Source organism: Sorex araneus, chromosome 5 (assembly GCF_027595985.1).
Source record: "Sorex araneus isolate mSorAra2 chromosome 5, mSorAra2.pri, whole genome shotgun sequence".
Classification (NCBI taxonomy): domain Eukaryota; kingdom Metazoa; phylum Chordata; class Mammalia; order Eulipotyphla; family Soricidae; genus Sorex; species Sorex araneus.
Window position 1 is genome coordinate 69,152,258 of NC_073306.1, and position 11,091 is coordinate 69,163,348.

General features: G+C 34.8%; 1 pseudogene; it reads right to left on the minus strand.

The window, feature by feature from the left end:
• Window positions 1–3,471: 3,471 nt before the first annotated feature.
• On the minus strand, window positions 3,472–3,950 carry LOC101541414 (fatty acid-binding protein 5-like; annotated as a pseudogene).
• Between the last annotated feature and the right edge of the window lie 7,141 nt (window positions 3,951–11,091).

Below are 11,091 nucleotides of genomic sequence, written 5' to 3' on the forward strand. Positions count from 1 at the left end.
GAACCCAACAGCAATGAAGTGCTATACAACCTCCCTGACAAGGAATTTAGAAGGGAACTACTGAAGATTTTTAGGAAGCTAAAAGAAACAATACCAAAAAATACAAGAGGATTTGAAGGGAGAAATGCAGAAAATGCAAACAAAATTACAAACAGGATTTGTCAGACCTGAAAAACCTGGTAGGCAAATTAAAATACCTATTAACTCATTAGATAAATGATGTATTACCTTATACAAAGTCAGGGAAAGAATTCATATGAAACTAGAGATAACTATACTTCATGAAATCATCATCAAAATATAGTAACAAAATATGATACACAAAATGGTTTATACACTATGATTAAATGACATTCTTTCCAGGATGCAAGGGTTAGTTTAGCTGCCAACAATAAATTAAATTTATTAAATAATAAGATAAGGGAAAAATAATTCTATTATTTAAATAGATGAATAAAAAGTAACAATATTTAATATCTAAATATATATACAATTTAATGTTTAATAATGAACACCTGAAATTTATAATCTCAGAATGTGATGTTAACTTTAACAAAAATAAAATGTAATGCTAATTATGGTTTAAATTCTCAACAATCTAGAAAAGAAAGCAGGAGCCTTAGCCTGATTATATTTATAAAAAACTTGTATCTAAAAGAATATTTAATAGTCAAAGTAGACATTGAACAAAATAAGTAGCAAAAGAGATAAAGAAAAAAATAATTTATACCAAAAATAAGCCAAGATTAAATAATTTTGAGGAGCTTCAAGCTATAGTAGAGCAGGGAGAGCATTCTCATTGTACGTAGATGACCATGGTTTGATTAGTTGGCAACACCTGGAATAATTGCTGAGTGTAAATCAGAAATAATCCCTGAGCACCCCTAGGCATGGTCCAAAACAATAAATAAATAAATAAATAAATAAATAATTTTGAGCAAGACTTTTTGCCTAATGAGCCTTTCTAGTGTTCAGCTCCACATTCTAGCTTTGCTAATATGTTGTTTTACTAAAAATTTTATTTGCATGTAAAAATTATACTTTTGATAATATATTTTGTTCATATATTTGATATGCCAAAAACAGTAACAAGTCTCACAATGGAGACATTACTGATGCCCGTTCAATCAAATTGATGAGCAACAGGATGACAATGATACAGTGATACAGGGATATATTTTATGTTCACTTTTCTTATTAACAAGATGTTCTTTCATATTTTTATTAATACATGTTAGTTCTTATGAAATATAAGGCAATTGTTGATTAATTACTTGTATTAGTTATGCAAACTTTTTACTGTAAAATCAGACTACTTCAATTCATACTTATGGAAATGAATCTAAGACTTTATAACCAAAAAAGTTATTCAATATCCCATATTACATACAGAAAATTCTGGTTTTGAGTCAAGATGTTTTGTTTAGAGTCAAGATGTTTTTAACACTTGTGCTAAGAAGCACTCTTTACAGATCCATCTTAAATATAATCTGAAATGCTTAACATTACAACCAAAGCAAAACCTTTTTAATTCTTTATAAAATTATGTTTAAGTAAACAAGCAAATAGTTGTTTAAATATCAAGTGGTAAATTAATTTTCAGAAACATATTGAGGAAATATAGAAATAGGTCATTTAAAATAGGTTAAATAATGACTACATATAAAAATTCATCTAAAACATCTCAACAAGTCATTCAAAATTAATAACAGAACTTCAAAACACTGCATTTTAAAATATAATTGTGTCTACTATACAATTAATAAAAACTAGCTTTTGTATTCATTTTATAAAATATATCATGCTAATTTTATTGCTCTATTATTTACACTGAGACATTAGAGATACTGAGGGAAACATAACTCAGATTTTTTACATAGCATTTAGGGAGATTGTCCTTAATGTTCTTGTAATATAATATTTTTGCTATTAATTCCCAAAGTAAAAGCTAAATATGTTAAATTTAAAACAAAGAAGTCATGCAAAAATTGTTTAGCTCATAATTCCTTTGTAATGGCTTTTTATTATTAAAAATTCAGTAAATAAAATTTCATATGCCTAATTGTATAGCTCTTTGTTTTTATGTTTTGGAGCTATACCCAGATGTGCTCAAGGTTGACTCCTGGCCTTGAGATAAGGACTCACTCCTGATGGTGCTCATGAAACATATGAGGTTCTTGGGGATTGAACTGAGGCCACCCATTTGCAAGTCTCTTCCTTAATCCCTTATCATTTTATTCTCATATAATAAGAGTATTAATTTTATCCTGCTCCCTTAATCATAATTTTTCAACGGAATAAATCTCACCATGTGAAGGGTCACACCATTTAGGAATCCTGAAAGAAATCTTGTGTATAAATAGAACTTAGTGATGCAGCATCATTTCCGGCACACCATCTGTGCCCTTCCACCGTTTTTTCAATTTTTATGCATTCCTCATCAAATACTACTTTTTTTATTCCTTCTTTGCTTTAAATAGCAGGAAGAAATATTTCCTCACTCTTAATCTTTCTTAAAATTTCTATGCCTTCAGCTTTTTTAAAAGAAGAAATACTTTATACCATGCTTGTAGTAGGTTCTTTCAAGTGTTTAGAATTCAACTCTGATACAACCAATACCTTCTAGAGGGCTTTTAGTGCATAATCAATAATAAATGATGAACTCAAATGAACAATTTGCCATATTCTGCTATTAAATCTTGGTTTCTTAAATAATAATAAACTCTCGTAATTTTTCCCTCACCTCCCTGTCCTGTGATGAAATACCATGTTAACCACAAATATGTATACTATAGATAACACCCTAATTATCCACTACCATATAATATGTACCTATAAACTATATGTAAAAGTATCAATATTGTTTCCAGATACACAAGAGATAAAATTCACAACATAAGGTTTTAGAGAAAATTATCAACGAAAACATAAAAAAATGTATTTTATTTTATGAAACTTGTCAGATTTAAATAATTTAAAATGCATAAGGGGGGGTGAAAGACATTCTTAAAGAACATGGTGAGTTTGTCCACTGATTATGAAAACGAAGTCTAGTGGCTAAGACATTGTATATTTGTGTAAAAATTGAATGAGGAAAAAAGTAGAAAGGTAATTTTTAAGGTTGTAGACTCCTGATTTTTTCTAGTTATATGAGAGAATACATAGTGTTCCACCAAATTTGCTGGCCTTCTCTGCAAAAAAATATACCATATACATAAAGTTGTAGGGAATGTACTTTATTTTGTTAGTGAAAATTGAGGTAAGTAATACTTTAGGGCAAAAGTTTTCAGGTTTTGTGTATGCTTCACTCTTGCCCCTTTCATTTATTTTTTTATAACACAAACACATTTATTTTTTAATCAAAGGGATGATCTTGATTAAACCAATACTTTAAAATAGATGCATGTAAAATACTGTGATAAACATCACAAATAGAGTAATGAAGGAAAAAAAAAAAGCAGCATGGAGATTTGCTCATTGAACTGAGCTTGTCAATCCTTGATGCTAATTCCTGTCCAAAATGTTGGAATTTTTATTCAACTTTTTGATAGGTACGAGTGCAGGTGACATTAGTCATGATGCATTCCACCACCAGCTTTCCATTTTCCAATTTTCTGTTTATTGTACTTTCCTTTCCGTCCCATTCCTGGTGCTGAACCAATACACCATCCTTAAAACTGCAGACGGTCTGAGTTTTCCTGCCATCAGCTAGAGTTTCCCTGAACTTCCCTCCCATTACATGAGAGAGTACATGAGAACTGTGTTGTTTTCAAAGTGCTCTCGGTTCTTATAGAAAGGTTATTGCCATTGACAGTGATGACACAATGCGGTTGGGCCACTGCACCCATTTTTCGAAGAGCCAGTCCCACTCCGAGCTCCTTCATGTATTTCTCGAAGCCCTTGCTGTCCACCAGGCGCCATCTCCCCACCAGATCCTGCAGGCTGGCCATTGCAGGCACGGAGCACGGGCGTTGGGCGTGGGGCAGCCAAGCGGGCTCTTGCCCCTTTTAAAGACCAGCAATGTTTTAGATAGAGGATGTAGCTAAAAGCCAGGGTCCATAGATTGTTTGCAAGTAGTATACATAAATAAACTTTGTGGATTTAATATCTGAAAATTTAAAAATTTAAACTGGGGATTATCTGCTATAGGAACTTTAAACTCTTCTAAATGGAGAGTTTGCCAAGGCTGTTTCTCATATGCTTGGGCCAAGCCTCACGGCTGGAGTGAAGTCCAACAAAACTCAGGTATGCAGAACGTTGTGACCTTGGACTCTGGATTACCTGGGACCAGGAGTGGAGATCCTCTGCTCATTTTCCGTTTCCCCTGTTTCTGGTGATCCAGAGGTCACGCCCATAAGCCACCTCTCCCTGGCACCAGATAATCTCATCATAAGCCAGATGGCAGATCCTTCTCTCCTGGAAAGGAGCAACATAAGAGGCTCACCATAGCCATACCACAGAATCCGCACCACAATGTTTCACTCGGGGCACCCCAAAAGGGTGGATGAGAGCCCTTCCCACTCCAAGGAACCCAGCCTGGCAGTTGAAAACCTCCAGAATTCAACCACCGCCATGCTCAAGGCCTCTCCCAGCAACCTGAGCCCAAGCCTCACGCACCAGTGAACCTATTCTTAGACCACGCAGCTGCAAATGCAGCCACTCAACATATCATAAGACACTCCCTACTCATACACCAAAAGTACCACACCACATTTGATGGGGTCCAAATAGTAGGCAACCAATCATAGAAGGAAATATATATATATGCATATATACACATATGTATATATTTACTGATAAATATATATATGAAAGTTCACAATGCTCAACTTTTAACAACATGCTAGTCATATCTTAAAGAAGGTCTTAATGGCCCCTACCAAAATAGAACAATCTTCACACTGTTTCTTCTACGGATACCTTATTTGTAGATTTTCAGCAGTTTTTCATAACAAACAATACAAAATATATTATTTCAGTTTTTCTTGGGGACAAGGATTGGAGTTTAGGATGGAAACATCCCAACTATGGTGGTGGTGGAAAGGTATAATGGTGGCGGGATTGGTGTTTGAATATTACATGTAATCAACTATTGTGAACTACCTTATAAAATTCAAATTTTTAAATAAATAAATAAATAAATGGAGAGTTTGCCCTGCAGAAGACAGGGAAATTTACCCATAGTCTTTTTACTATGGGGACAGGGCCAGACATATATTTCTGTATCTGGCATGGCAAAATTATTGGGGGTAGGAGAGTGGTAAAAATAAATTGATATAAAAAATAATTTTAGAAGCTCTCCCTAATCTAACAACATATCTAAAACCTATTCCAACATATCTAAAAATTATTCTGAGTTGCAGCATATAGAAAATTAACATGATACCAGGACAGCAAAATACTTAAATTATTACATAAAAATTGCATCTCTCTTCATCAAAATTAAATTCTTCAAACTGAAAAAATAATGATATATAAAACTTTAAAAGGGCATAATTAGAGAACACAATAAAAATTTTAGTGGATAAAATTATTTAAAAGGTAATTCGGCAAAAATTGGTACATTAGTTGTAAACTTATGGGAAAGATAATGAATTTGATTAGCTAATAAAACATAAATACCAAATTAGAAGACCACTATGGACTCATCAAAGCAGCTAAAATGAAAACAATAGACAATATCCAGTGTTTCCACAGAGTGAAGCAATGAAGACTTTATGACTCTAAATTAGTACTATTATTTTGTGGGTTTTATTTTTAACTTTTTTTTAAATTTCCAGTGCTTGGGGACCACCAGGCTTATGTTCATTCGTACTGGGAGAACCATGCAATGCCATGATCAAACTTGGAGTAAAGTAATGTTCAGTCCTTCCCTATCTCCTCGACATTTACAAATGTTATTTTTTGTTGTGGGCTAAAGTTATGAATACATATATTGTGTCATTCACAGTTCCATTGCTGAGGTAATACTCAGAAGATATAGATTCCTTTGCTGGACTTAAGGATCTGTAGCCAAGGTCTCCTTTCAGGGAAAGAACTGCAGCCCAGAGGCATCAAAAGAAGTAAGCAAATGACCTCCAGCTAGCAGCACCTTCTTTAAGCTCTTTAGCTTTTCATTATGTGCTTCAATTGCAGTTCTGTTTACCATGGTCACATCCTTGCCAAGGCAGCAGCTCATCAATAGTCAGTTAGTGACTGTGACAGTATTCTAAGAGCCAGATCATTTTAGTCTCAGATAGTTACTCCAGATATGTCTTCCAGATTTTCCAAGGCATTGTCAGGCTTGTGTCTAGACTTATCGTATTCCCATGCCCAATTCTGTTCTAACCCTTTTCCTTTATAAATGTAAAATCCTGAAAAGCATGTGATATTCCATGTTCTTCCACAGTGTATGGTTCTGAAGAAACCAACCTATAACATCTGTTGTTACTAGTGATCTGAGAAAGTAGCTGAAAAGTTAGGATTTCAGGATAAATAATTCACCGCCAAGCTTCTAAGGGAAACTCCATCAAAACTGGTGGAAATAGACAGTCTCTGGTCCAGAGGAGGTGATCATAATTATTTTAACACTTTCATTGGCAGTAGATTGGAAGGACTTGCTGGTAAATATAAATGTACCTGTATCAGACTTGAGAAATGTTTGGGTTAAAAAATGTAGCTATTAGGTATTAAACAATCATTTCTAAATACCATTAATACTCAATAAAATGATTATAAATTGCTATGGATAGACCTGGCAATTTATAGCTGTTGTTAAATCCCAAGTACTTTTGGGTTGCATCCAAAGACACTCTTATTAACTGTAATGTTGAGGTTGGAAAAAAAATTGAAGATCACGTTCAGAATTTTGTGTTAACAGTGACTGAATTTCAGAGTTAAATGTCTAGTAAGCAGGTGGAAAACTCTCTTACTTCACATCTATGTGAGAAACCTGATGATAATCTTATGGAGGAATATCTCTGAACTTGGATCATAGATAGTTTTAGGGTCCGATATCTCCCTCCCGCTCCATTTAGATGTTGGAAGCTTAATCTCTAGTATACCTCGATTTGGAATACATTGTCTGTGGAAAGATAATTAAGTGAAAATGAGGTCACTGGCATGGATCTTAACTCAATGCAACTGTGTCCTTTTAAAAAGAGCCCATACTGCTTTATAAGCTTCCAGAGTTGACTTTCCTTGATAGCCAAAGCATCCACATTTAGAGTATCCAGTTCAAACATGGCTTAACTAAGACACATGGCCAGTTGAGTGACCGGAGAAGAATCGGGTTGCCTTTCCTCCACTGAGACTAGTTTTATTAAACATCTTCATTAATTTACATAACTGGTCAATTGTGACTGACTTGTCTATTTTTTTCCTTCATCCACCTTTCTTCCCATTTTTTAAACTTTCAGTCTAAATACAGATTTAAAAGGAGGAAATATCTATAGAAAACTTGAATGGATCAGTGTGATTGTCCTGAGGCACCTCTATCATTACAATTAGTATTAATAAGCAAAACCATCACAAAACATGAAGACATTTCAAGTGAAAATTACAGAGGAAGGCAGCAACCTATAAATATAAGTGAGGTCTAAGAAGAAAAACTGCTGACTCCTAAATTTTATAAATTCTCTCTTCAGAACTGTCAAATCATTTTCTGCCTTCCCCCAAACCCCACCCCTCTAAGTGCCACATTCAGTGATTTTGGTTGGGCCAGTGATGAGAACAGTGATGAGCCACTTTCTGCTGATATCCAAGGGGCACTAGGGTAGGTCATACCTGGTGTCTAACTTAAGGCCTCAGCCATGCAAGGGCATGTGCTCCACCACTTGAGCCATATCCCTAGCTGTGACGTTTCTGTTTTTGTTTTTTGAAGTAAAAGTTTGTAAGAATTTTTTTAGATTGTGCCAACAACTAATTTGATACCAAGAAATAAAGTGTTCATATCAAACTACTAGATAAAAATGTGAAAAACACATTAGATCTAGTTTTTGGATAGACAGTGGCAGAGTTTGAGGTGTATATTAGAAAATGGTAGATTTTTTACAAGAGATTATTGATTGAAATGTGGGCATTCAAGAAAATTATGTTAAGCACTCAGAAAGAAAAGAATTGTGGAGACAGCTTCTATCATTATATATATATATATATATATATATACATACTATCAGGAATAGAATTTGAATAGAAATGTAAACTTTTCAGGATATCAGAGCTATCGTACATGCCTCTTATGTGGAAGCCCCAAGTTCTAGTATTGTTGGTGATCCCAAGCACTACTGGGTGACCCTGATGGTCTGCAAACCACGGGGCCTCAGCTTTGAATGATTATGTCTGTGAAGTTAGTGAAGGTATCTCCAGGAGTGGCTCTTGGGTTCCCTCTCTATTCGTAGGAAACACTCCCCACCAATAATAGACCTTCAATCTATTATGTTACGATCCAGAGAAAGATGAGAAAAATTTTATTTGAAGCAGGAGACCACTGCTAATTTTCAATGTATTGGGGAAGATAGACAGTAAAAATTAAGCAAGAATTAAAACATCAAGATTGTTTCACTCAGAGATGATCTCACAAGAAAGTAGTGAGGAAAATCTTCTCCACTTGGCATACTGTTAAAAAGTTAATCTCGGCACGCAGCTTTCAACCCAATTGGGTCTTCCCAACATTCTCTACTAGGTGCCAAAAGTAGACTATAGAGTGAACATGATGGCCACTCAATCCCTCTATTGCAAGCTACAACGTCCAACAGGAGAGAGAACAAAAGGGAATACCCTGCTGCAGAGGCAGGGTGGGGTGGTGGGGGCTGGTGTGGAGGTGGTTTGAGGGATACTGGGAACATTGGTGGAGGAGAATGGGCACTGGTGGATACATGTAAAGAAAATGCAAACATGAAATTTCAAAAGTTTGTAACTGTACCTCACTGTGATTCACTAATAAATTTTTTTTTAAAAGTTAATCTCATCCAATTTGTATGGAAATAGAACCAGACCAAGGTTATAACTTTTATGGACTTATCATCCACAAAGAATGCTTAATTGGCTACTTTGGGTATAGAAATGAGTATTCAGGAATAGCAAGGTAGGTAAAATTAAAATAGATGTAAATATTTGGTAACACATATAGTAAAATATAACAATGAAATTAATATAGCTATATTTCAATAATGGAGAAATTTCACAAAACTGAGTGCCAAATGTCAGAGAGTAAAATTTATAGACTCATTTGTTTATGATAATTAGTTAAAGCTGTTGAAACAAAGTATCACAACATAAAGGGCTCAATAAACAGAATATCTATCATAGTTTTGGAGGATAAAAACATAAATATTAAGGTATTAGCAGGATTGGCTCCTCTGAGTTATGTGGAAGGATGTGTTTAGAGGTTCTTGGTTATCTTGTAGATGGCCATCCTATGTGTCTTTCACTTCCTTCTAGTGCTCTTTGCCGTGTTCTCCTTATAATGATGCTAGTCATGCCTAATTAAGGCCCATGACCATATATTCTCTTGTAGAAACTATAATATATTCTAAAATACTAACGGTTAGTCTTGTAATAAGTAAGCTTTTAGAAAAATCTAATTTGATTTATAGTACATGTAATTTTATAAGTTCCAGAAATAGTCTAAGCTATAGTATTTACCTATGTCTATATCTACAGGATAAATCTCTTAGACTGATGCTGTGGCTCAAGCAATCGGGCATATAGTTTTGGGTGTATGACAACCTATATCTGGTTCCTGGCACTAAATGGCCACCCTGAGTACTCCTAGATATGATCTTGATCCTGTTGCCTCTTCCCAGAGCATATGGCCTCAATAGCAATAAGACTACAAAGAAATATGTGTGTGTGTGTGTGTGTGTGTGTGTGTGTGTATTAAATAGACAAGAGGGGCTGGAGCAATAGCACAGCAGGTAGGGCGTTTGCCTTGCACGCAGCCAACCTGGGTTTGATTCCCAGTATCCCATATGGTCCCCTGAGCACAGCCAAAGGTAATTCCTGAGTGCAGAGCCAGGAGTAACCCCTGTGCATCACCAGGTGTGACCCAAAAAGCAAAACAAATAAATAAATAAGAATTAAAAAAATAAATAGAGGCAAGAATATCCCTAAGTTTAGGGATAAAATTGAGATTTTGAAAGGATTCACGACAGTATTGGCAATATTCTCCTTTTTAATCTGTTGATGGTTTTGAAAGTATTTACTTTATAATTCAACACAATCTTTATGCATACTTTTGGATGCATGTTTAAATATTGGATATCATGTAATATGATAGCCCAAACTGAAGTCCTAAGTAAGAATGGCTTAGCTACCCAGGTAAGCAGAATGCAGCTGAACCAAGAAGAACAGGTACATTCAGATACCTTATTCAGAGAAATGAGAAAATCAGAAGCTCTGAAATTCCCTGATCTTGTTTGGCTTATTGCCTCATTTTCAGTAAGAAAATAGTGCAGTGTGCTCCTGTAAATCTACCTTCTTTAAGTGAACAAACAGAAAATGTCCCCAGAGTCGCACCCAGGGTTACTACTGACTGCCTGGATCATTCCATTCCTACTTCCAAGGAAAACAATGTTGGCCTATGTGACTTCTTTTCCTCAGCAGGGAAATAAATGCAAAAGTAAACAAATGGTATGAAATCAAAGCAAAAAGCCCTGTACTTCAAAATAAGCAATCCTTAGCATAAAAAGAAATCCCACTAAATGGGAAAAAACGTTGTAGACTGTGCACATGTCAAAGGGATAATATTCAGGATATATAAAGAAATCAAAACCAAACAAGCAAACAAAAACTATCAAACAGTTAGGGAGAAGAGCTGAAAGTAAACGTCTGAAAAGAAAAAAATAGAGGCCAATAAGCACATGAAAAACTGCTCATTAACACTTCTTATCAGGAAATGCAAATCAAAACAACAATGAGATATCACCTCAAGCAAGTGAGAATGGTCTCTATCAAAGAGAACAGAAATAAGAGCTGGCAGGATGTGGTGAATGAGGAACATACCTTCCTTATTGAGAGGAATGTAACTTCAAACTCCGGGTTTTATATAAAAGATATAGATTTTTTTAATTATAAATGGTAATACCATATAACCCTGCAATTTCATTTTTT